Source organism: Lithobates pipiens, unplaced genomic scaffold (assembly GCF_037356315.1).
Source record: "Lithobates pipiens isolate NorthernLeopardFrog02 unplaced genomic scaffold, aLitPip1_a1.2 Scaffold_16, whole genome shotgun sequence".
Lineage (NCBI taxonomy): Eukaryota > Metazoa > Chordata > Amphibia > Anura > Ranidae > Lithobates > Lithobates pipiens.
Window position 1 is genome coordinate 227,492,340 of NW_027507748.1, and position 24,585 is coordinate 227,516,924.

General features: G+C 42.8%; 1 protein-coding gene across 2 annotated transcripts in view; it reads right to left on the reverse strand.

The window, feature by feature from the left end:
• Window positions 1–24,585, reverse strand: part of LOC143982448 (uncharacterized) — a 175,028-nt gene that overhangs the window by 67,119 nt on the left and 83,324 nt on the right. Inside the window, exon 1 of one of the 2 annotated variants that reach the window (XM_077481159.1) lies at window positions 2,129–2,213. The exons of the other annotated variant lie outside the window; for it this stretch is intronic. The gene's annotated coding sequence lies outside the window, so the exon portion shown is untranslated. Of the gene's footprint in view, window positions 1–2,128; window positions 2,214–24,585 lie in introns of those variants that run through there. 2 annotated transcript variants of the gene reach the window in all.

The window sequence follows — 24,585 nt, forward strand, 5'->3', positions numbered from 1 at the left end:
TCCTCATTTTTTTTTTTTTTTTTTATACAGCATGGTTTATAATGCTATACATCAACAGAAAAGATCATCATAGCAATGGGAAACATTTTAAAAGTTCCAAAAGAGAAACACCTACAACTACAGTAAATGGTGTCAGGACTCCATACTGTAAAAGCTATTTAATATATATATAGGCTGTTTGTACACTTACCAATAATGTACATTATTAACCTGTACAATCATTGCGGTACTGGTTGTAAATGCTGTATAAAAGACAACTAATTCATTTGCAAATTGCAGTCATAATTAAGCATTTTTGTAAACATGTATTTAGAAGTCAACAATCAGTGTAATCTGTAGTTGCAAATTACTCTTAAAACAGATCTCAGCCTAAAGAAATGTGCTATGTATTTTCAGAAGATAAATAGTTAAAAACTATAAACAAACTATAAACTATCTTAATAATAGTTACCTAAAGCTGTATGGTTAAATCCTTGGTTATATGGTAAATTGATAGATTGGTTCAGCTTGAATAGACTTGAGCTCCTCGTTGTAGTTTTACTAATTTTGCAATGGTGATCAAATTGTTAATCTCTCTAATTTTATAATTTAATTATTTAATATTATATTAATCAATATTAAGTATTTAATATTCATTTTTCTATCTTGAATTTGTTGCAAGGGTTGTGGTTTGATAAAATTATGATGCATAACTTATTTTAAGTTTTTTTTTTTAATGATCTATTCCTGTTTAATGTTTTAAACTATGCTGTCTTGTTTTTATAGTCAAAAATTAGAATTTGTATCATCATGGCATGTTTGTTTATGTTTTTTGATTCTGTTACTGGAAAACTGAATACACAGATATTGTGAACAAAAGATTCCTTAACCTGAAACAATATTGTCTGGATGGGTGCGTAAGTGAGTGGATGCATGTTATAGCAGAAAATAATGAAAAAGTCACATACATTTGCTGCCTTGTTTGCTAAATGAGTAACAACTGTTCTATAGCAGATTGAATGTTCACTGAGCTTTTTACCTTTTTTCCTTCAGGCTGAGTTCACACTTATACCGGATGTGGCTCGCCTTAGGTCCAGTGCATCCCTGTTCTCAGTTTCAGGGACAAATAAGGCCCGTTTTTTTGCCTGAATTCGCTCTGTAGCCACTCCAGAAAACCATTGAGAGCCGGTCACAATCTCCTGTCATGCGAATTGAATGCAGTGAAATCCACATCCAATTCACACTAGAATGGACCCAGCCTAAAACACAATTGGCCATTTAAAGTGAACACAGTGGGGTCGATTTACTAGAATGCAAAACCTGGTGCAGCTATGCATGGTAGCCAATCAGCTTCTAACTTCAGCTTGTTTAATTATGCTTTGACGAAAAAAAAACTGGGAGCTGATTGGTTTCTATGCAGAACTTTACCAGATTTTGCGCTCTTCAGTTTTGGCAAATGAACCCCTTTGTTTATTATCATTCAACATACTCTTTTCATAATGAACAATCTATATTCTTAGTAAATAAACACTAGTTAGCGAAGGAGGACCCATCACTGAAAGGGTGGATCTTGTGGCACAAAACAAGGACAGGGGTTGTATGCATATTTCCTTCTATTAAAATGCTCGTGAAACAATAAGGTTAGCTATATTATTTTTTTTTTTTTAACAAAACATTATTAAATTATTTCACACATAACAAAACCAAAACTTTAAATTATTTTTTATTTGCCATGCTATGGATAATATTCCTCTATCTACATGTTTCAAATTGTCTGTATATGATGTACAATAATTTTCCTTACTAATTAAAACATGAAAAAAGTGGAATTTGATTTAACTTTATTATGATATTATTATTTTTTTTATTTTTTTTGTGCTTGAACTGGATGGACTTGTGTCTTTTTTCAACCTGACTAACTATGTAACTATGAAACTATGTAACTTACTAAGTCAGCAGCTCCCTCTCACCAATTATATTTTTGATGTGCTCTGAACTAATATGCATCATTAGTGCTAAAGTTATTCTAAAATTATTCCCAGCTACCGCCAGCTAGTAATATTTTTACACATCTCTGATATTTAAACTAGTATGAATCATTATCCGCTCTTCTAACTTGTCCTGTAAGGTAATAAAAGACAATTCCTACCTGAAGTCCGGAGAGACAACCTTGCTCCTGTGTGCCAGACTATCACCACAATAATGAACTAATCTTTCCTAAGGTTTGCTAGAGGTGTAAAAGTGGGGAGTGTCTGATCAGATTATGTGAAGGAGCAGGGACTAGACAATCACATGTGATCTTAAGGCATAAAGCTGCTCACTTTAAATCTACTTAGGTGTCCATTGTAGATATACAATGAGGGAAGGAGAAGGTCAGTACATCTGACCATCTCTGGTATGAGCTGCAAATGTCAAAATGACATGTTCCAACAGTCCTCTGTGACAGTAATGCTTTCCTTTCCTGAAATCTCTACTATGTAAAGGATGTCAGAATACATAAGAGTAACTATATTTCTATTCATTCATGAGTTGTTCATGTTGTCATAAGCAATATATCAAATTTTTAGTCGATTTTTGCTGATGAATTTTACTACATAGACATTGCAATTTATTTATTTTCCACAGGCCCATACACACACAAATACAGGGCATTTTTTTTTCTTTTGTATGCATGCATTAGGTAAAACCCAACTGCACAATGAGATTTGAGCTAGTGAAATACAATTAAAAAAGTAACCAAGTGAAGAAATTATCAGCTGCTGCATATTATGTTCTATTACCTTTCTTGAATTGACATGCAAACATATCATATTTGTTATTCTGTTACTCCAATAAGGCAGTAGACTGCATATTAAATACAGTGTTCAGTCTGCCTCATTAGTTTCAGCAAGTAACACAAATAGCACTCTTGCAAGCATGCAATTTCTCAGTGACCAGTTATTGCAGCTGTCAGATCACTATCTGCTTTTGTCATCTGGGGACCACAAATAGAAAGTGAAATTTTACAGCTTTTTGCAACAGTCCTTAAGCATAATTATTGTCAACTTAGAAGATTTCTAGCAATGCACTACAATATGGAATAACATGTGGAACTGTAAACTTGAAAGAAAAGTATGGGGTTTGGCTTTTTTTTCTGAATCATACTAACACTGAGAACTGAGTGGACAAACTCTGCAGATCACTTGGTTCTCTGGGCTCCCTGAACAGAAAACTGGTGACTAGGGATGAGCTTCGTGTTCGAGTCGAACATATGTTCGACTCGAACATCGGCTGTTTGCCCGTTCGGCAAATTCCAAACGTTATTAGCCGTTTGCGCCAAATTCGTGTGGCGCTCACGGCCCACAATGCACTGCGATGGCGCAGTGCATTGCTGGCTCATGATTGGCCAAGCATGCACTGTGACCCCGCATGCTTGGCCAATCACAGCGCCGGCAGCGAGGAGAGCCATGATTGGCCACAGGCAGAATGCCTGTGGCCAATCATAGGTCAGGCTGTGTAGTACACGCCCCACACTATATAAGGCCGCCAGCGCGGCGGCCTTGTGTAGTGTGTTGGCGTCTGAAGCAGTTAGTGGGTGTTCTGTGTACCTTCAACACAGTATACACCGATCGTTATCGGCCGATTTTTCGTTCTTGCTCTTCTGTAGTGGTTGTTGTCTGTGTGCCCTGACCGCAGTATACACCGCTATAATCACCTATATAGCTAGCGATATATCTATCTTTTATAATAGAGCTTACAGTCAGTGTTAGGAGCTTGTGCGTGCTGTCTGCGTGCTCTGAACCCAGTATACACCGCTATATCCACCTATATAGCAAACTATCTTGCTCGTTTTAAATAGAGCTTGCAGTCAGCGGTAGGAGCTTGTGCGTGCTGTCTGCGTGCGCTGAACCCAGTATACACCGCTATATCCACCTATATAGCAAACTATCTTGCTCGTTTTAAATAGAGCTTGCAGTCAGCGGTAGGAGCTTGTGCGTGCTGTCTGCGTGCGCTGAACCCAGTATACACCGCTATATCCACCTATATAGCAAACTATCTTGCTCGTTTTAAATAGAGCTTGCAGTCAGCGGTAGGAGCTTGTGCGTGCTGTCTGCGTGCTCTGAACCCAGTATACACCGCTATATCCACCTATATAGCAAACTATCTTGCTCGTTTTAAATAGAGCTTGCAGTCGGCGGTAGGAGCTTGTGCCTGCTGTCTCCATGCTCTGAACCCAGTATACACCGCTATATCCACCTACATAGCTCTTCTCTATTTGAGCCATCTGCAGGAGTTAGTGGAAGTTGTGTGTGCCTCCAGCACAATATACACTACCCAACTGCTGTTTTTCCCAACTCCCTTCAGGCCATTACCATGTCTGGAAGGCCAGCAAGGAGAGGCAGACAGGGGCGAGCCGATAAAAGAGGGCAAGCAGGCTCTGTGTCTAGAGACAACAATGCTGGTCGTGGACGTGGTGCATCGTCATCATCAGCACATGGCCATGGGACACGCTTGTTCTTTTCGGCAGCTGGACATGTTGAGCCGCAACATGCCAACGACTTGGTAGAGTGGATGACCAAGCCCTCTTCATCCTCCTCATCCTCTCTCACCCAGTCTCAGGGTACTAGCAAAGCAGCTGCCAACGCATCGTCTTCCCTCCTCTCAATGTTATCATCAGTGACTCCTTCCCTAGACCCACCACGTCTTCCTGAGGAGTCTCCTGAACTCTTTGAGCACAGTGTTGGGTACATGCTCCAGGAGGATGCCCAGTGTTTTGTAGGCTCTGATGATGATACTCAGCTAGAGGAAGGCAGTAGCGTGAATGCAGAGAGAGGGGATGCTCAAGAAGGACAGCAATCTGGCAGTCATGTTCCACAAGCTGCAGCATACTGCCAGGTTTGCTCCAGCGATGAAGAGGGAGGGGATGATGAGGGCACTGACTCCACGTGGGTGCCTGGTAGGAGAGAGGAGGAGGAGGAGGCACATGTCCAACGAGGCAGGATGCCCTCCGGGGGCCAGCTTAGGGGCAGCACACCGACTGAATCACACTGCAGAGCTCAGCCTGTGCAGGGCGCTGCCTCTGCGCGTTATTCTAAAAGTTCTTTGGTGTGGGCCTTTTTTGAGATGAGTGCATCAGATCGCACCGCTGCTATTTGCAACATATGTCTCAAGCGTATCTCGCGTGGCCAAAACATCAGCCGCTTGGGCACCACATGCTTGACCAGACATATGTTGACCTGCCATGCAGCTCGTTGGCAAGCGTACCTCAAAGACCCACACCAAAGGACAAAGCGGACCTCTCCTTGCTCCTCATCAGCTGGCATCTCCAACCCCACTAGACCTTCAGTCCTCTCTGAAACCTGCTCTGAGAGGAATGAAGGTTTAGAATTAGGTGTGTCACAGCCAAGTGCTTCTGGGCACTCTGCTAGCAGTACACCCACGTCCTTTTTATAGCAGGCAAATGTCCCTGCCCCAGCTGCTGGACCGGCGAAAGAAGTTCACTCCCATCCATCCACATGCCCAGCGGTTGAATGCTAGCTTGGCTAAATTGCTAGCACTTCAACTGCTGCCTTTTCAGTTGGTAGACTCGGCCCCCTTCCGTGAGTTTGTACAATGTGCGGTTCCTCAGTGGCAGGTCCCCAAATGCCACTTTTTCTCACGGAAGGCGATTCCGGCTCTCTACCGGCATGTGGAAGGCAATGTCCTTGCCTCGCTGGACAGGGGGCGGTCAGCGGTAAGGTGCATATTACCGCTGACTCATGGTCCAGCAGGCATGGACAGGGACGTTACCTGTCTTTCACGGCCCATTGGGTCACTCTTCTGGCAGCTGGGAAGGATGCAGGACAAGGTGCAGTAGTGTTGGAGGTTGTTCCGCCACCACGCCTCCAAAATGCTACTATTGGTTCTGACACACCTCTCTCCTCCACCCCCTCCTCTTCTTCTTCCTCCATGGCCTCTTCCAGTGCTCTGTCCTCAGAACCAGCGGTGCTCCGTAGGCATTCCAGGGGCTACGCAAAACAATGCCATGCCGTGCTTGCGCTGGTTTGTTTGGGGGACAGGAGCCGCACTGGGGCGGATGTTTTGTCAGCTCTGCAGGGGCAGGCCGTGAGGTGGTTGACGCCACGCCAGCTTAAGCCAGGAATGGTGGTTTGCGACAATGGCACCAACCTCCTCTCCACCCTCCGACAGGGACAACTGACCCATGTGCCCTGTGTAGCTCACGTCCTTAACCTGGTGGTGCAGCGGTTCTTGGGCAGTTACCCGGGCTTACAGGATGTCCTGAAGCAGGCCAGGAAAGTCTGTGTGGATTTCCGCCGATCATTTAATGCCTGTGCTCGGCTGGCTGAGCTCCAAAAGGAGTTGAACCTGCCCAAGAACAGCCTTATATGTGACATGCCCACCAGGTGGAACTCAACGATGGCCATGCTTCAGCGGCTGCACACGCAGCAGAGGGCCATCAATGAGTACCTGTGCGACTACGGCACCAGGACAGGGTCAGGGGAGCTCGTTTTTTCTCACCACGCCAGTGGGGCATGATCAGGGATGCATGCACTGTCCTGTCACCGTTTGAGGAGGCCACAAGGATGGTGAGCAGTGACAGTGCATGCATCAGTGACACTGTACCTCTTGTCCATCTCTTGGAGCATACGCTGCGTGGAATAATGGACAGGGCACTTGAGGCAGAACAGAGGCAGGAAGAGGAGGACTTCCTTGCCTCTCAAGGCCCCCTTTATCCAGACAGTGTTCCTGCTGTGCCACCCATCACACAGGAAGAGGATGAGGAGGAGGAGGCGGAGGAGGATGATTGTGTCAGCATGGAGGTGGAGGCTGGCACTCAACATCAGCAGCAGCAGCAGCAGTCTTGTAGGGATGATTTACAGTCCCAAGAAACCCGTGGACTTGTACGTGGCTGGGAGGAGGCAGCTGCGGATCATGTTGTCCTTAGTGACCCAGAGGACTCCGGACCGAATGCCTCAGCTAACCTACGCTGCATGGCCTCCCTGATCCTGCAAAGCCTGCAGAAGGATCCTCGTATTCTTCGGATCAAGGAGAGGGACCATTACTGGCTGGCCACTCTCCTTGATCCACGGTACAAGGGTAAGGTTGCCGACCTTATCTTGCCATCGTAGAGGGTGCAGAGGATGAGACATCTCCGGGAGGCCTTGCAGAAAGGTCTGTGCAACGCGTTCCCAGAGACTGGGAGGTTACAAACTCCTGGTCCTGGACAACGTGTTGCTGAGGCATCGGTCAGAAGGAGCACTGGAGAAGGTGGCCGTCTGACCGATGCTTTCAGACAATTTTTTAGTCCGTAGCCCCAAGGTATGATCGGTTCCAGCAACCATCGCCAGCGTCTGATTTACATGGTGCAGGAATACCTAGGGGCAAGGTCAGACTTGGACACCTTTCCCACCGAAAATCCTCTGGCTTACTGGGTCTTGAGGATGGATCACTGGCCAGAGCTTGCACAGTATGCAATTGAGCTACTGGCCTGTCCTGCATCCAGTGTTCTTTCGGAACGCACCTTCAGTGCTGCTGGTGGCTTTGTTACCGATCACAGGGTGCACCTGTCCACCGAATCAGTTGATCGACTGACCATCATCAAGATGAATCAGTCTTGGATCACCCACAGCTACCAAGCACCTGAAGCTGATGTAACCAAATAATTTTTTTTGAAATATCACATCCCTTCAAGACTGCCTATGCTGATGCTGAGTGACTGTCCTGTTATGTTGATTGTCTATCCTCTTCCACCTCCGCTGATATGTTGGAAGAGCATTTCTGGTTCTGGGTGATGCCATCAGCCCAATTTTTCTGTCCCTGTTTAACAGGGGTGTTTAATTACAATTTTTGATGCAATGCTTTGCAGCAGGGCTAATTCCTGCACTAAAACTAGAGTATATGGGAGAGGTTGCAGTGTCGTGGCACCAGCACCAGTGCCTAAGGCCCAATTTTTCTGCCCCTGTTTAACAGGGGCGTTTATTTACAATTTTTGATGCAATACTTTGCCGCAGGGCTAATTCCTGTACTAAAACTAGAGTATATGGGAGAGGTTGCAGTGTGGTGGCACCAGCACCAGTGCCTAAGGCCCAATTTTTCTGCCCCTGTTTAACAGGGGCGTTTAATTACAATTTCCGATGCAATGCTTTGCAGCAGGGCTAATTCCTGCACTAAAACTAGAGTATATGGGAGAGGTTGCAGTGTCGTGGCACCAGCACCAGTGCCTAAGGCCCAATTTTTCTGCCCCTGTTTAACAGGGACATGTAATTACAATTCTTGATATAGTATTTCACAGGAGGGCCCGTTCCTATGCCCACCCAGAGTAACTGTGAGGACTTATAGTGTTGTGGCACCAGCACCACAACCACCAAAGGTCAATTTTTCTACCACTGTTCAACAATGGCATGTAATTACAATTCTTGATATAATCGTTCACAGCAGGGTGCTCCAGCGCCCACCAAGAGTCACTTTGAGGGCTTACAATGTTGTGGCAAAACCAACACCTTGTTATGCCATTTCTGCAGAGCATATAGGGCAGGCCCCTACTTTCAAACATCCAACTTACAAACATCTCCTACTTGCAAATGGAAGGAGACAACGGCAAGTGAGATGAAAAAAGATTGACGACAAAACAAATTATACAGGGGTGATAACCCTTCCCTATGTTTTCCAAAAAGCTTAAAAATAGTTTTTTTGACTGGAGCTACACTTTAAAAATGTACCAGTTGAAAATTACAAACAGATTCAACTTAACACAACAAACCTACACAGTCCCTGTCTTGTTTGCACCGCCTGTATACTGCTGTTCTGAGTATATAGGGCCTGGGGGCCACACGTATTTCCTTTTTTTAATATGGGTACGGGGTTCCCCTTAATATGCGTACCAGACCCAAAGGGGCTGGTAATGGGCAGGGAGGGATACCCATGCCATTTTTCTCAATGATTTTCAACCATATTGCAGGAACCAGATATAACATTAAAACAAGCAGTTTTAAATGATGTTATTTCAGTTAAATGTCATTTTGTGCAGGGACTGTTCTAAACACGGGAAACACGTGGCACTTCACAGGCATACTACAGACACCCCCCAGGCACGATATTTAAAGGAATATTTCACTTTTTTTTTCACTTTAATCGTCATTAAAATCAGTGCTCCCGCCAAAACGGCCATTTTTAAAAACATTTTAGTCATTGACCCATGCCCCTGGGGCAGGAGCCAGGTCCCCAAACCCTTTTTAGGACAGCATCTTGCATATTAGCCGTTAAAATTAGCACTTTTAATTTCGAACGTTCGAGTCCCATAGACTTCAATGGGGTTCTAAAGTTCATACGAATTTGGGGTCCGTTCGAAAGTTCTGGTGCGAACCGAACCGGGGGGTATTCGGCTCATGCCTACTGGTGACTGTCAGTCACCAATTCTCTGCTCTGCCCCCCCCACACTTACTGGGGTGCTGGGCTGTGGAGGGGGCGGGAGAGGTCAGCTCAGGCTGTTAACAGCTGTTTTTCCTTTATGCCAAATGTAGTATAACATTTGGGTTTGCTGCTTAATCCTTTTTTTTCAAATTATCTTTTTTACTTGACAAGCGTGTTTTTTCCTCTTTTTTCTATATGTTGAGAGGCTGTGCTGGGTGCCGATAAAGGCATGTGAGCGGATCCGATTTCATTGTCGTAATCTTGCCCAAGCCTGGACCGGCTCTGTTATTTCAGCCCGCTGTCTGCTGAAAACAGATCACAGGAGAAGTACAGCCAAAAAAGAGGGACTGGAACACCACTCCAGGTAATACAAAAGCTGTACTGAAGATCTAGTGCTGGCCCAATCCGTGAACTGCAAGACTGTCAAAGTATGTGCAAAAAGAGATGCACTCCAATCTTCAGAAGTATAAATGCTTTAATTGTAAAAATCCACACATAACATCACTAGACCACAATACAACAAGACTGTAGCAGGAGCAAGGTTAACATGTTTCATGAACCAAATCGCAATATCATAACCTCAGAAGCCCATGTGTAATTAACTCTTAAATTCCTGAATAACAGCTAAATCAATTAGTGCTTAAACTGGATGTAAACCCACTGTCATCCTTTCTAAACGACTGCAATATTGGTTATCTAGAAGGATATACATGTGTAGCACTGACCCACGAAGGAGCTGCTGGTTTTATTGGGCTTACTGTTACCTTCTTGACCTCATCTCTGTCTAGGGTTTCCCGTGGTAGATGGCCCAAAGAAATGTAGAAACTGACACTTAATCTTCTTTTGGGTTATTTATTTGAGGTAGAAACAGAATCTCTCAGTTTAGGGTAGAGGGTTAGGAGGAAGTTCAGGTACTTTGGACTGTCAAAAATGGAAAGTCTTTTGTAGACGAAATCCAGAGAATAACCATTTCACAGCTGGATTTTCACAATACCCGGATAGACCTCCTTTCACTAGGCCTAGCAGCCGGTAGGGAGTTAAGTAAAGTCTCTACCACAGACTTGAGTGTACAATACTTGAGAAAAAGTCTCTGCTACAGAGTTGAGCGTGAGTGAGGGACATAGCCAAATTTATAGAGCTATCATACGGTACCAGTATCTCTCAGCCGGTCCGGCGATACTGTATGCAGCGCCGGATTAACATAGGGGCTATTGGAGCTGCAGCTCCAGGCCCCTTTCTTAAGATAGGCCCATTTGCCAAAAAAAAAAGATCGACTTCGAGGATTGTAGCTCGGCGATCAGGAGTCACAGAGACCCCACATGTGGGGGGTAGGTAGCTAAAGACCCACTCCAGCACTGGTTAATATATGGGGCTGCTATCATCTATGGTTCTGGAGATACAGGGCTGCTTGCGCTGCCTGTCAGAAGCTACATACAGAGTGGCCAGTTTAAAGAGGAAGTAAACCCTTCCAAACAACTTGGACCTATAGGTTGCGCCGCTGTGATTCGTCGGAGCTGCGAGACGCCACAAGCAACATGGATGCGGCGGACTACAGGGGACAGCGGCGACTTCGCTGGCTCCTGTGTCAGGTAAGTGACACATAATGAGCTACTATGCGATGCATAGTAGTCCATTATGCTTTACCTTTGCAGGGAAAAAAAGAGGAAGTAAACCCATCAGGGTTTACTTCCTCTTTAAATACAAGCTGAAACACTCTGCAGCAGACTGAGAGGATGAGCTCACAGTGCTTATAATAATTATTTGTATATTGAATAAAATGGTGGTCTTTGCAACTTTTTATGTTACACAATATTTGCGCAGCAATTTTTCAAACTTTTTTTTGGAAATAAACTGTTTCATTCATTAAAAAAAAAACACAAAAGTTAGCACGATTTTTTTGTTGTGTACTAAGCGATGCTTTACATTTTTTTACATGTTTAGAGTTACAGAGGAGGTCTAGTGCTAGAATTATTGCTCTCGCTCTATGTAACCTGTGTGTATCTGCTTCTGATACTAACCAGTGCCTACCCGGGGACTGACTAGTATCCTCTCCCCAGCCTGTCCCCACACACCCTCTCACCCTCTCACCTGCTGACCTGTGAATGGGGCAATCACTCCCGCAGTGTTATTGTGTTCTGTCAGTGAATACAATGATTAGTGTTGCTAACTATAGCTGACAGCACTGATTGTTTTGGGGAAAACCTGACAGACTGGTTGTACTCAAGTCGGTTGATAGGTTGACTTGTGTAAAACCAGCTAGCCCATACATAGATCGACTATGGCTGGTCTCTGCTTAATTAGTGTAATTTCAATCCATGTATGGCCCGCCTTACGCAGTCCCTAAACATCCTTCCACAAACCTTTACATGCCCACTTTCATACTCTCCACACTTCTCTCCTATACATAGTGCCTACTGTCATACTCTCCACACTTCTCTCCTGTACATAACGCCACTGTAATATCCTACACACCCCTCTCTTGTACATAGTGCCCGCTGTCATACACTGCTCTCCTGTACATAGTGCCCACTGTCGTACCCTCCACACTCCTCTCCTATACATAGTGCACACCGTCATACCCTCCACACTCCTCTCCTGTACATACTACTCACTGTCATACCCTCCCCACTCCTCTCCTATACATAGTGCCCACTGTTATACCTCCAACACTTCTCTCCTATACATAGTGCCCACTGTCATACCCTCCACACTCTTCTCCTGTACATACTACTCACTGTCATACCCTCCATACTCCTCTCCTATACATCGTGCCCACTGTCATACCCTCCACACTCCTCTCCTATACATAGTTCCCACTGTCATACCCTCCACACTCCTCTCCTGTACATACTACTCACTGTCATACCCTCCATACTCCTCTCTTATACATAGTGCCCACCGTCATACCCTCCCTCCACACTCCTCTCCTGTAATTACTGCTTACTGTCCTACTCTCCACACTTCTCTCCTGTACATAGTGCCCACTGTCATACCCTCCACACTCCTGTACATATTGCTCACTATCAAAAAATAGCTGCGCTAAAACTTATAAAACAAAATTATAAAGTGACATAATTTTTCTAATTTACAAAAAATCCCAAAAACATGCAAAAATAGTGCCAAAGTAATGATTTCCAGGCATATAAGCAGTCCAAAGAAAAGGAAAGATGGATAGGATGCTGAATCTTAGTCCATTTTCGGTGACTCTCAAAAACCACCCTTTACACACGTAGCAGGTGCACCCAGAGTAGAAAGAGATTATCCACCACCAAATTAGAGGAGGCTTACCAGCTGTCAAGATCTCTTTTTAAGGAGATCATACGGGCTTGTAAAATGTTACGTTCCTGGTCCCCACACTGGGCTCTGTTGGTAACACCAATCTATCTGCTCCCTCTTTATGGTATATCTCGTTCCACCACAATCATTTAGTATGGCAAAGAGAGAAGAAAAAAAGCTCCCATAGCATAATTCCGTAAAGATTTATTAAAATATAAAAAGTAAAGTAACAACTCACGAATTCCCAGCAGAGTGTAAGCGTATAGCGTATAAAAAACGAGCCGGCCGGCTCTCTCTTGTTTGCATTGCCCGCCCTTCCGGATTAACGTGGAAATGCGGTGACGTCAGCACGCCGCTCACCCTACGTCGTTTCGTCAAAAGTGACTTCTTCCTGGGGTACGAGCGGCATGCTGACCCACCGCCATAAGTACTCACTGGTGATTGTAACTGCCCATTTCCGAGCTCCTGGTCACAGTTCCCAATTCGCCATCTTAGAATAGGGCAATCTGCCCATACTAGATCATCACCTGTTCCAAAGGGAAAAGGAACCCATTTCCCAAACAAAAATAGCAAGTTTACACCTACATAGGAACAATATACCTAAGGAACCAATTTGTTTGTTTAATTCATCAACAGAGGTGTCTGTATCCGAACGCGCAAATTCCCCATGCGCAAGTTATTTAACGATCACATACTTCCTAACTAAATAAAGGGTATGTATTAAGACCAGTAATTAGATTGTGACACCAGTCCATACAACCAATAAAATGGATAAAAATCCACAACCTATATTAAAAAAACGTTCCTCATCTCGGGGTATAATCAAAAATATACCACTATCGGGAACTTATTAAAAAATGAATGAATAAAAATAAAAATGAATTCTTGTCTTAAACTGTATATTCAATGGATATATTTATAACCATATATATAATAAATAAAAGGAGTCAGAACACCCCCCCCCGCCCCCCCAATTGCCACTATCACAATTACCAAAAAAATATAGGGCTTTTCTTTACTTCATATAAACAAAGTATATTATTACATCCATACGGATGTTGGTATTACTTAACCCCATCCTAGAGGGAGGAATAGTATTTATATGTTTAACCATTGCTCCCCCTAAGTGAATAAACCCAGGGATGACCAGACCCATCTCAGATGTCATGACGAGGTCCCTCCGATGGGTCTAACCACACCCCGGGGTCAGTACCCTATATCCCAAGGGACGTGCATATTTAAATTATAGTCAATGAACTGATTTAAAAAAAATTGTAAAAATCTCCCGTACCACTACCTCCCTAAGGGCAAAATAAATTGAGTGGAAACAGCGACTATCACCCTATAAATTAAATTATAGGGGTCAGTACCCTGTATCCCAAGGGATGTGCATATTTAAATTATAGTCAATGCACTGATTTAAAAAAAGTTGTAAAAATCTCCCGTACCACCACCTCCCTAAAGGCAAAATGAGTTAAGTGGAAACGGCGACTATCACCTTATAAATTGAATTATAGGGGTCAGTGCCCTATATCCCAAGGGACGTGCATATTTGAATTATAGTCAATGCACTGATTTCAAAAAAGTTGTAAAAATCTCCCGTACCACCACCACCTCCTTTGTTTATAACACTCTTTATTAACATAAGTGTCGTTGTAACATACGGTTTATTAGGTGATAGTCGCTGTTTCCACTTAACTCATTTTGCCTTTAGGGAGGTGGTGGTACGGGAGATTTTTACAACTTTTTTGAAATCAGTGCATTGACTATAATTAAATTTATAAGGTGATAGTTGCTGTTTCCACTTAACTCATTTTTGCCTTTAGGGAGGTGGTGGTACGGGAGATTTTTACAACTTTTTTGAAATCAGTGCATTGACTATAATTCAAATATGCACGTCCCTTGGGATATAGGGCACTGACCCCTATAATTTAATTTATAGGGTGATAGTCGCTGTTTCCACTCAATTTATTTTGCCCTTAGGGAGGTAGTGGTACGGGAGATTTCTAATTTTTTTTTTAAATCAGTGCATTGACTATAATTCAAATATGCACGTCCCTTGGGATATAGGGTACTGGCCCCGGGGTGTGGTTAGACCCATCGGAGGGACCTCGTCATGACATCTGAGATGGGTCTGGTCATCCCTGGGTTTATTCACTTAGGGGGAGCAATGGTTAAACATATAAATACTATTCCTCCCTCTAGGATGGGGTTAAGTAATACCAACATCCGTATGGATGTAATAATATACTTTGTTTATATGAAGTAAAGAAAAGCCCTATATTTTTTTGGTAATTGTGATAGTGGCAATTGGGGGGGCGGGGGGGGGGTGTTCTGACTCCTTTTATTTATTATATATATGGTTATAAATATATCCATTGAATATACAGTTTAAGACAAGAATTCATTTTTATTTTTATTCATTCATTTTTTAATAAGTTCCCGATAGTGGTATATTTTTGATTATACCCCGAGATGAGGAACGTTTTTTTAATATAGGTTGTGGATTTTTATCCATTTTATTGGTTGTATGGACTGGTGTCACAATCTAATTACTGGTCTTAATACATACCCTTTATTTAGTTAGGAAGTATGTGATCGTTAAATAACTTGCGCATGGGGAATTTGCGCGTTCGGATACAGACACCTCTGTTGATGAATTAAACAAACAAATTGGTTCCTTAGGTATATTGTTCCTATGTAGGTGTAAACTTGCTATTTTTGTTTGGGAAATGGGTTCCTTTTCCCTTTGGAACAGGTGATGATCTAGTATGGGCAGATTGCCCTATTCTAAGATGGCGAATTGGGAACTGTGACCAGGAGCTCGGAAATGGGCGGTTACAATCACCAGTGAGTACTTATGGCGGTGGGTCAGCATGCCGCTCGTACCCCAGGAAGAAGTCACTTTTGACGAAACGACGTAGGGTGAGCGGCGTGCTGACGTCACCGCATTTCCACGTTAATCCGGAAGGGCGGGCAGTGCAAACAAGAGAGAGCCGGCCGGCTCGTTATTTATACGCTATACGCTTACACTCTGCTGGGAATTCGTGAGTTGTTACTTTACTTTTTATATTTTAATAAATCTTTACGGAATTATGCTATGGGAGCTTTTTTTCTTCTCTCTTTGCCGTACTAAATGATTGTGGTGGAACGAGATATACCATAAAGAGGGAGCAGATAGATTGGTGTTACCAACAGAGCCCAGTGTGGGGACCAGGAACGTAACATTTTACAAGCCCGTATGATCTCCTTAAAAAGAGATCTTGACAGCTGGTAAGCCTCCTCTAATTTGGTGGTGGATAATCTCTTTCTACTCTGGGTGCACCTGCTACGTGTGTAAAGGGTGGTTTTTGAGAGTCACCGAAAATGGACTAAGATTCAGCATCCTATCCATCTTTCCTTTTCTTTGGACTGCTTATATGCCTGGAAATCATTACTTTGGCACTATTTTTGCATGTTTTTGGGATATTTTGTAAATTAGAAAAATTATGTCACTTTATAATTTTGTTTTATAAGTTTTAGCGCAGCTATTTTTTGATTGTTGTATATTGTGTGTCTCGCATTGGGTTGCAGCAAGAACTTACTACTGTCAGTATTAACACTAATATCAAGTTTTTGTTTTATTTACACTTGATTTTTTCATATATATTTGTCTAGCACTTTGTTTAGACCAGCGCTGTTTTTCGAAGGTTTTATACATATTGCTCACTGTCATACTCTCCACACTCTTTTCTTATACATAGTGCCCAATATCATACCCTTTACACTCCTCTGCTGTGCATACTGCCCACTGTCATACCCTTCACACTCCTCTCCTGTACATAGTGCCTTCTGCCATACCCTCTGCACTCCTCTCATGTACATAGTGCCCACTGTTGGACCCTCCACATTCCTCTCCCTCACCTGCACATACGTCACACTTTTATACCATCCATACTCCTCCCCTATGCCTCTTACCCACAAAAACTGTTCTTTAACCACTTGACCACTGGGCACTTAAACACCCTTAATAACCAGACCAATTTTCAGCTTTTGGTGCTCTCACATTTTGAATGACAATTACGCAGTCATGCAACACTGGACCTATATGAAATTTTTGTCCTTTTTTTCACGCAAATAGAGCTTTCTTTTGGTGGTATTTAATCACCTCTCAGTTTTTTATTTTTTGTGCTATAAAAGAAAAAAGACCGAAAATTCTGCGAAAAAATGAATTTTTCTTCGTTTCTGTTATAAAATTTAGCAGATTAGTAATTTTTTCTTCATAAATTTTGGCCAAAATTTATACTACTACATATCTTTGGTAAAAATAAGTACAAATTGGTGGATATTATTTGGTCTTTGTGAAAGTTATAGAGTCCACAAGCTATGGTGCCAATATCTGAAAATTGATCACACCTGAAGGACTGACGGCCTATTTCAATTCTTGAGACCCTAACATGCCAGAAAAGTACAAATACCCCCCAAATGACCCCTTTTTGGAAAGAAGACATTCCAATGTATTTAGTAAGAGGCATGATGAGTTTTTTGAAGTTGTCATTTTTTCCTACAATTCTTTGCAAAATCAAGATTTTTTTTCCTTTTTTTTCCCACAAAATTGTCATATTATCAGGTTATTTCTCACACACAGCATATGCATACCACAAATTACACCCCAAAACACATTCTGCTATTACTCCCGAGTACGGCAATACCACATGTGTGAGACTTTTACACAGTGTGGCCACATACAGAGGCCCAACATGCAGGGAACGCCATCAGGCGTTCTGGAGCACCCAGGACAATTCTGACATTTCTCTCCTACATGTAAAAATCATCATTTATTTGCTAGAAAATTACAGAGTACCCCAAAACATTATATATTTTTTTTTAGCAAAGACCCTGGAGAATACAATGGTGTTCATTGCAAATTTTTATCTCACACGGTATTTGCGCAGCAATTTTTCGAACGCGTTTTTTTGGGGAAAAACAGTTTTGTGCTTAAAAAAAACAAAAAAAACAGTAAAGTTAGCCCAATTTTTGCATAAAGTGAAAGATGAAGTTATGCTGAGTAAATAGATATCAAACATGTCACTCTTCAAAATTGCACATGCCCGTGGAATGGCGCCAAACGTTGCTACTTAAAAAATCCCCATAGGCGACACTTTACATTTTTTTTACTGGTTACATGTTTTGAGTTGCAGAGGAGGTCTAGGGCTAGAATTATTGCTCTTGCTCTAACGGCGATACCTCACATGTGTGGTTTGAACACCGTTTTCATATGTGGACGGGGCTTACGTATGCGTTCGCTTCTGCATGCGAGCACATGGGGACAGGGGCGCTTTAAATTTTAAATTTTTTTTTATTGTTCATTTTACTTTATTTATTTTAGTTTGACATTTTTTTCCCCAAAAATAAGTTTTTGATCACTTTTATTCCTATTACAAGGAATGTAAACATCCCTTGTAATAGGAATATGGGGTGACAGGTCCTCTTTACAGTGAAATCTGGGGGTCAATATGACCCCACATCTCACCTCTAGGCTGGGAAGTGAAATAAAAAAAAAAAAAAAAAAAAAGATTCTGGCTTTGATCGTACTGACGAGTTGGTAGAAGCACCGGAGGGTGGTGAGGGGTGGGGGGGGGGGGTCTATGGCTGGGTATTGCAGGGTATCACCGAGTATGGCTGGGTATGGCAATTTATGGCAGGGTATTGGCGGGGTATTGCAGAGTATTGGGGGGTATTGCAGAGTATTGGGGGGTATTGCAGAGTAATGGGGGGTACTGCAGAGTAATGGCAGGGTATTGCAGAGTATTGCAGAGTATTGCAGAGTATTGGCAGAGTATTGGCAGGGAATTGAGGGGTTAAATTCAGTGAGCAGCGATGTGGGCACTGCAGATGCAGCCCACATAGCTGCTGACACCGATCTCTTTCCCCTCCGCTGTACCGATCGGTACAGAGAGGGGGAGGGAGGTACCGGCGTCATGTTATGACGCCGGTTTGTTTACAAGTGATCACTCCGTCATTTGACGGAGCGATCACGTGGTAAACGGCCGCGACGAGCGGCCGTTTACCGTGATCCGTGATGCGCCGGGTTCAGTGGACCCGGCGGTCACGGATGATCTCGTGTGCGCGCCCCAGGGGGCGCGTGAGAGCAGAATTCTGGGAGGCCATTAATTAAACAGCCGCCCTGAAGCCGTTAATTGGCAATGGGCCGTTGTTAAGTGGTTAAAATTATACTGAATATTCTCAATGTTACCAGCTCTAGAATGGGCACACTTTTGTCAGTTCAACTAAAGGAAATCTCACAGTCCTCATATTTGTTCTGCCCCATTATTAGTATTTAATTTTGTAATTACTATTGTGATGTATAGATGAACATAGGGGATGTCAGCTACTCTAAATTTAGCACTTGTAAAAAAAGCGTCCCTGAAAATATTTTTGAAATGTTGACAACTATGCAGTTAGGCACTGCCCAAGGGCCACAGGGTGAGTAGGGGGCCCCATGAGAGGCTCCTGTGATATTAAAGTGGTAGCAAACTTTTCTAACATTACTACTTTTTAGAGGCCCTGGGGTAGGTTATGCCATAATGTACAAGTATGCACAGCATATTAGCACATTAGGGCACACTTAAATTGTCAGACTGAGCCCTCCAGTGCTGTGCTGTGATCAATCCAGTGGGGCCCGTGCACTTCCACCTTTACCCGGTCTTCCTTCTGGGTTCTGTGTCTTCCTTCACTTGCCTTGGCCAGGTTGCGTTGATGTCATTCCCACACATGCTCATGTGCATCCTCTTTCTCTCATCCCCCCCTTTCTCTCTCAACCTCCCTCTCTTACCCCTCACACCTCTTTCATCCCCTTTCTCTCTCTCTCTCTCTTTCTCTCTCCCTCATCCTCCCTCTCGCTCTTTAATTTAATTTGTTATAACAAAAAATAGTTTGAATTTTTATAGGGCTGTTACTGATTAAAATGTTCCTGTTCGATTAATCGATTTTTTTTAAATTGATTAATCGACTAATTTTGATTAATTATAACACACATACAGTTTTTACAATATTTTTTTATTAAACTTTAAGAAAAACGTAGAAAGTTAGTTTAACTTTAACTGTAATATCCACATCTCCCCCATACTGTAATATCCACATCTCCCCCATACTGTAATGTCAACATCTCCCCCCATACTGTAATATCCACATCTCCTCCCATACTATACTGTCCACATCTCCCCCCATACTGTACTGTCCACATCTCCCCCATACCTTAATATTCAACATTGTCTGCTCTGTCCGGAATAGACAGCAGGCAGACCCGTCCATCCTCAGAGTAGACAGCACAAGGAGGCGGGCGATGATGACGTCAGCGCGCCACTACTAAGCTGCTGTCGGGTGGACCAAGATGGCCGCAGCTCCGGAGCTAGGCCGAAGCCGCGGCCTTTCCTATGGGTGAGACTGCGGAGCTCACTCCACGGATCGTCCTCAATCAAAATAATTTGGATCGATCAAAGAAATTAACGATTAATCGAACAATTAATCGTTAATTTCTGCAGCCCTAAATTTTTATTTATGTATTGTTTATAAAAGGCCCACCAAAATCCTCAGCACCAGGCCCATGATGTTCTTAATCTGGCCCTGACCGTATGAGTGCAGATCCATGAAGTGTCCTTCAACTGAGCCTCCAGGCTCCTTCAGAGAAGCCAGCCTTGTGCATGGCCTTCTCCTTAAGAGTTCTCCCCTGAATGCTTCTCCAGTTGCTGGGCCTCTCCTTAGATGAGATGGCACCGGACCACCCTTGAATCAGCACGCCCCGATATCCATTCAGGCATGTCCCTGCAGTTGCTTCGCCTCAGGCTATCCAGCCCCGAGACTTGGAAATGCATGGAATCGCACCCCAGGCCAGGAGGACCATGGGGGCTGGTCAGGAGGACCAGAACCAAACAGACTTCTGGAATGGAACCCCGTAGCATGTGACGTCAGTACCTTAAATACCACCTCCCAGAATGCACAGAAGGAGAACACTACCACTGGGCTGGTTTCCGAGAAAAACATGGCACTCAATACACCCAGCTAAACTGCATTCTCTGCAGTTGCTTCGCCTCGGGCTATGCATACGTGAGACTTGGAAATGCATGGAACTGCACCCCAGGCCAGGAGGGCCATGGGGGCTGTTCAGGAGGACCAGAACCAGACTTCTGGAATGAAACCCCGTAGCATGTAATGTCAGTACCTTAAATACCACCTCCCAGAATGCACAGCAGGAGAACACTCCCACTGAGCTGGTTTCCAAGAAAAACATGGCACTCAATACAGCCAGCTAAACTGCGTTCTCAAACTTGCCGGCAGTGACAGCGACACCTGCGGCCAAGGAGAATCCAGTGCAGCCCAGCTGGACTGTTACTGAAATCATATTTTAGTAAAATTATCCCTAAAACCCAACTGTGGTTTCAGGAATATGAACTTTCAAAACATATAGCGCATGCTCGTCAGCAGCCAGCGCTACACATGCCTCCTGTATGTATACTTATATGTCAAATGTCTCATCTCTGTCTGCTATGAGACCCGGAAACTGCAGATTTTGTGGGTGGGTCTGTTTTTCAGGGCTCAGTGGGTGGAGTCGTGATGTCAGTAGACCCCCCCATCCACTTCTACACTCCCCTTAGCAACATGCATTTTCTCCTGTGTATTTCTTACACTGAACTTCTGCTATGATCACTAACATCGATTTAAAACCCATAAAAGTCCCCACATGGCTTCAGCATGCCAAATCATGCTGAGGGGTGGAACACCCAATCCTTGCAGAGCTGCTGAAGAAAGCAGTGGGGGGTGGGAATTAAAAAATAATGCATGCCTTAGACTAGTGCACGAGATATGTAAATCATCTGTCAATCACAGCAAGAGGGAAGAATGGACAAAGATTTCACAGTTTGCCCATTTTATTTCACTGAAAAAAAGATATGAGGATTGCTCAGAGTTGGATTAACTCTTTGTGGCAAGACATCCACTTTAAAGACTGCTGCTTAGGACAAAACAGACACATCAAGCGTGTAAAGAAACACACAAGATAGAGTAAGGTAAAACAGACAATTGTTATCAGATTTTCCATGGACAAATGTTGGATGGCAGGCTTTAAAATCTTCCGCGGACAAATGTCTGTTGTCGGATATTCTGAGCATGTGTACACAAGTCTGTCGGACAAAAGTCCAAAGTACATGCTCCGAAGCAAGGATGAGCTGAAAGCAGCCGGTCTTGTAAGCTTGCGCTCATAATGAAGAATTAACATTCGTGACGTGACAAATAATGAAATCTCAAAATTCAGCGCACATTCTCTTTTTCTTTAATGGGATAATAATGAAGCTGCTTTGCTGGTGATACTGATGGAGTTATGGCAAACGTAATTTCAAAGGCTTTTATTTTCTAGTGATATGACGAATAATATTATGATGTTTATTTATTTTTATTTTTTTGGGCAAGTTACCAAAACACGATTATCCTGTAGTTTTTAAGATCAAAGATACAACTTTGTTGGTGTTCCTTGTCATTTTTTTTTTTTTAAATGTAGCTGCCTACTCCCAAACTGTCATTTGAAATAAAACACATAGCCAAGTATTATTCTACACATTTTTTTACTGTGCATTAAAAAAGAAAACAAATAAAATTAGACACACTATCTGCCAATAGAAATTAACCAAAATTGCATTCTATGCATCCAAAAATATAGAAAATATACTAAATCAAATCATTATTAAACCAAAAAATAAAATAAAAGCCTCATGCATGTGTCTTGCTTCTTAACCACTTTCAGACTGGACCATTTTGCTGGCCAAAGACCAGACCACTTTTTGCGATTCAGCACTGCATCGCTTCAACTGACAATTGCGCGGTTGTGCAACGTGGCTCCCAGACAAAATTGACGTCCTTTTTTTCCAACAAATAGAGCTTTCTTTTGGTGTTATTTGATCACCCCTGCGGTTTTTATTTTTTGTGCTATAAACAAGAGCGACAATTTTAAAAAAAAACGCATTATTTTTTACTTTTTTCTATAATAAATATCCCCAAAAATATATAAAAAACATTTTTTTTCCTCAGTTTAGGCCGATATGTATTCTTCTACATATTTTTGGTTAAAAAAAATTGTAATAAGTGTTTATTGATTGGTTTGCGCAAAATTTATAGCGTTTACAAAATAGGGGTTAGTTCTATGGCATTTTTATTAATATTTTTTCTTTTACTAGTAATGGCAGCGATCAGCGATTTTTATTGTGACTGTGACATTATGGCAGACACATCGTACATTTTTGACACATTTTTGGGACCATTGTCATTTATACAGCAATCAGTGCTATACAAATGCACTGATTCCTGTGCAAATGACACTGGGAGTGAAGGGGTTAACCAGGGGGTGGCAGTTTAGGGGTTAAGTGTGTCCAAGGGGCGTGTTACTAACTGTGGGGGGCATGGCTGTGTGTTAGTGAACACTGATCTCTGCTCCAATCACAGGGAGCAGAGATCAGTGTTGTTTGTTGCTAGGCAGAACGGGGAGATGCTGTTTACTTCTGCATCTCTCCATTCAGCCTCCCCGTGAGACGATCGCGGGTATCCCCATGGTGATCGAGTCCGAGGGACCTGCGACCGGACTCACGGGGGTCCCGACATGCAGCGGCGTGTGTGATGGCATGGCGGCATTCTTAAAGGGACATACCTGTATGCCCATATGCCTGTCCATGCCAATCTGCCAACGTATATCGTCATGCGCCGGTCGGGAAGTGGTTAATATAGGGGGCCAACAATGCCAAGAGTTGGTGAAATCAGGGGTCCGTCATCAGGAGATAATTTTGAAAATCATCCGGATTATTCTCTCCCGCAGCAAAGGCATATGAAATAATTGGTCATGATTAATAAAGCAACCAATTTTTGGTCCAAAAAATCCTCCCACTCCTGTTCCTGGACTGGACTTGGGTCAAAGCAATAACTCCAAGGCCAATAATAAATAACACGTTATCTCCTCTGATTCCGCAACATGTCTGGTTGACGAGCAGCCATTCAGAAATGAACTAAAAAGCACGAAATGAAAAGCGTGAACTAAAAAGCACTAATTGAAAAGTGCAAAATGAAAAGTGCACACTCACCGAACTTCTACTCACACAAAATTAGCAGAAGGAGCCCAAAGGGTGGCGCTAAGGAGCTGAAAAAAACACGTAGTACGTCACTACCTTGATGTTTGTTAGCTGACAATTCTTTGCCATTTGTATGCAAGACAAAATCCAGGCACATACCTTCGGACAAAAGTTAGAGGTTTTGTCTGTGGAAAATCCGATCGTGTGTAGGAGGCTTTAGACATGAACAAATTGCTATCACTGCTATAACCAAAAAACATATGTACAGCACTTCTAATATTACAAAACCTTGACCGTGCCAAGGTTACACCAGCATCATCCATTTACATCAGCACCCTCAGCTGCTGCATACTTATATAGTGGCTTAGGTTGAAAAAAGACACATTTACCAAAATCAAATCTGTCATATACACTAAAAGTATAGGTCCCCATAAAGACAAAAAAAACACTTTGCAGCGTTGGACAGCTTTTCCCTATCAAGGTTAAAATGCCTATTAAACTCCACAATGGCATTCAGATTGATTTCTTGAATCATTGTATTTTGTAATACTATAACAAACTGTGTATAAAATAGTTGTGGGAAACCATAGTCATATAGTCATAGTCTTTGTTGTAGGAAAACAAAGTCCCTTCTTAAATGATTTTTTTTTTTTTTGTTTCACAAAGTTTTATTGGGTGAATAAGAAAACAAAATACACCTTGGTATAGAAATATACAGTGGAGCAAGTTCAACATGCGTTTGTTGTAAAATACAATTATAAAGGAAAGTAGAATCTACATTTAGATGAATACAACATTTGGTTTGTGAACAGCTAATTATAATATTCCAATATGTTTATGTAAAGCAGCTTAT